Source organism: Papilio polytes, unplaced genomic scaffold (genome assembly GCF_000836215.1).
Source record: "Papilio polytes unplaced genomic scaffold, Ppol_1.0 DF823177.1, whole genome shotgun sequence".
Classification (NCBI taxonomy): domain Eukaryota; kingdom Metazoa; phylum Arthropoda; class Insecta; order Lepidoptera; family Papilionidae; genus Papilio; species Papilio polytes.
The window spans coordinates 1,499,154-1,501,895 of record NW_013526027.1 but is presented as its reverse complement, the minus strand read 5'-3'; the positions used below and the strand labels follow the sequence as shown (position 1 = coordinate 1,501,895).

At 31.2% G+C, this 2,742-nt stretch overlaps 1 long non-coding RNA gene across 1 annotated transcript; it reads right to left on the bottom strand.

Moving 5' to 3' along the window:
- Nucleotides 1-621: 621 nt before the first annotated feature.
- On the bottom strand, nt 622-2,300 carry LOC106105141. Its single transcript, XR_001225719.1, has 3 exons — nt 2,238-2,300; nt 1,666-1,737; nt 622-667 (listed from the first exon to the last, which is right to left on the bottom strand). It is a non-coding gene; the product is annotated as an uncharacterized LOC106105141 (long non-coding RNA).
- Between the last annotated feature and the right edge of the window lie 442 nt (nt 2,301-2,742).

Here is a 2,742-nt window from a genome sequence, read left to right as displayed (position 1 = left end):
GATGGATACGTGCATCCATCTTATTAACACCGAATGCATGTAAATGTTTCTGAAGCTTTATAAATGTTAACTTATTTGTGCAGCTGATTGTACAAGTTGGTCAACATAGGTGATAATGAAGGAAATAAATAAGAACCAATTTTATAATTTTTCGCGTTATTTATTTACCTTAACTATTATTTTGTTTATACGCGAACTAAGTAAACATTTTTCTTTTGATAAATTATATTATCCAGAATTACAAACGCACGTACAATCTTTTTAAATCTAATAATTAATTCTGAAAATGTAATTATCTACAGTTATCTAAAATTGTAAAAGGAAAGATTTGTATTTACGTATGTATTGAAATTACTCTAAAACTACTAGGCTGAATTCACAAATTGTTTCACCACAAAAAGGCTACTTTATCTATTATGTAAAATAAATACATTTAAAAACCTCCAACATTATGGTTACTATTATCATTTAGTTTTCAATTTTCCACATTTCTTCATACAAACTTCGCAGATCCAAGTGGGTTCAGGAGTGGTAGTCGCCATTGTTGTGGTAGGTTTTGGTGTAGTTACGGGTTTAGGCTTCGGTTTGCAAAAGTAAGGATACGGTAATATGAACTCTGGTTCTTCGTGAATAGGTTCAAAATCGTCCCAATATATTAATGATGCATCTAGAAGATTAACAGTTAATAAGTATATTAAGCATGTGGCAACATTAGGTCGAAGTTTATTTGTATTAACAGGCACAAAGCAATTTCAATATTGTAATTACCTTTTTAATTTTGGTTATGATTAATTCTGTTCTATGTAAATTATTCGCACATTGGACGGTACCGATATTAGAGTTGAAAGAGTAACTTAGATAGAATACACTGCAATTCTAAGGGCCTGTCCCACCACTGGCAGATAGAGGCTCAGATAGCTTAAAAATGACATCACAGTCAGATAAAGAAACAAAATCCATCACATATTTTATACGTTCTATTCTTATCAGACAATTTACAATTTGGTGGGACAGGCCCTTAGTGTATGAAAATAGAAGACTCCCATAGAGACTCTAATAAGGTACAGGGACAAAAAACTACTAATACAATACTATTAATACATATTAACGATAGCTGCCTCCTCTATCTAACCTAGATCATCGCCTGGCTTCTGAATCCATAGTAACTTTAATTTCATTGTTAAGTAGTTTCTTTATGTAATTACTAGCTTCCGCCCGCGACTGTGTCCGCGTGGAGTAAAAAAAAAACAAAACTGAGTAGCCTATATGTTCTTCCAGACTATCCTCTATGTCTATGCCAATTTTCATCACAATCCATTTAGCCGTTTAGGCTACAAACTCTAACAAACATCCATCCATCCATCTAAACTTTCGCATTTATAATATTAGTATGAAGTATTATTGAATAGCATAACACTTTACAGTAATTTGGTGTTATATTGTGAAAACCTAGAAAGAGATGGATGGATTGCGTGTAAGGTGACATGATCAAAAAGGGAGTGATGACTGAGATGACGTATGATAGAGTTATTTGGGGTACAAAAACCTGTTGCGCCGACCCTATGGGAGTAGGATAAGGTGGATGATGATTGTAAAAATAATTATTTAAACACTAGTTAATTAGTGTTTTTCTAGTAATAAACTCTGCTTGTTAGTAATATTTACCTTCATCGTGTCTCCGTTGAGGGCAATAAAGTGGACAAATTTTCAAACACAACCATATTGGCTGGTTCTTCTCTGAAATTTAATTAAACAGTGAATTAGACAAGAAATTTTTCATCGCTCAGTTGATTACTCCAGTAATTGCTACGTGATGCGGCGAAAGCAATAAAATTGTCAAATTGTCAGCTTTAAGTTAAAAGTTATGACTTTTTGTTAAAGGTTTTATTCGAGTTTAGAAGTCATGTTAAAGGTTATTAGATTTAAGTATATAAAAAAATGCGATTTTAATTATGTAAAAAATTATAATTAGGAAAAATAAGTACAAGGGCCAACTTGTCATATTTCATTCTAATGTAATAAATGCGACAGTTTAGATGGATGGATGTTTGTTAGAGATTGTAGCTTAAAAGGCTGAACGGATTTCAACAAAATTTGGTATAGATGTAAAGAATAGTCTGGAAGAGCACATAGACTACACACTTTTATTTTTTTAATTCCACGAAATGTAGCGTATTTATTATTTTATTCGAATTAAAGTACAAACTACATTAAAATTTATAAATAAGTGAGCTTACCTGCAAAAAGAAAGAACGCATGAACCGAATAGGAGTATAGTCCTAGAATTATAACGCAAAAATGTACGAGTATATACATGTCGTGAAATCAATTTAATTCTAACTGGGAAAATATTTGTCGAGTTCCAACACCTTTCACTTCGCGACAAAGATAGCTTTTCTTGGATAGTTTCCACAAACTTTATACCTATATTAGTACTGCTGATTTACAAATAATATAGCACAGGAAATAAACAATTTTTTAGTTAAAATCCGATTGATATTATTGCTTTAATTATGCAGCCTTTGTATCGATTACAATATTTTCCTATTAATCTAAGTATTCGAAAATTGTAGTGTATCAATATTTCTTAACGCTAGAAGCATTACTATAAACCGTAAATACAGTACTTTAGAGCATGATTTTTAGGTTATTAATTTCCAATGAACAGTCAATTATTAAAGAAGGAAGAATTATTACGGAGGGTAAAATTTAAAAAGGGGAATCTAAAAATAACTTTATTTT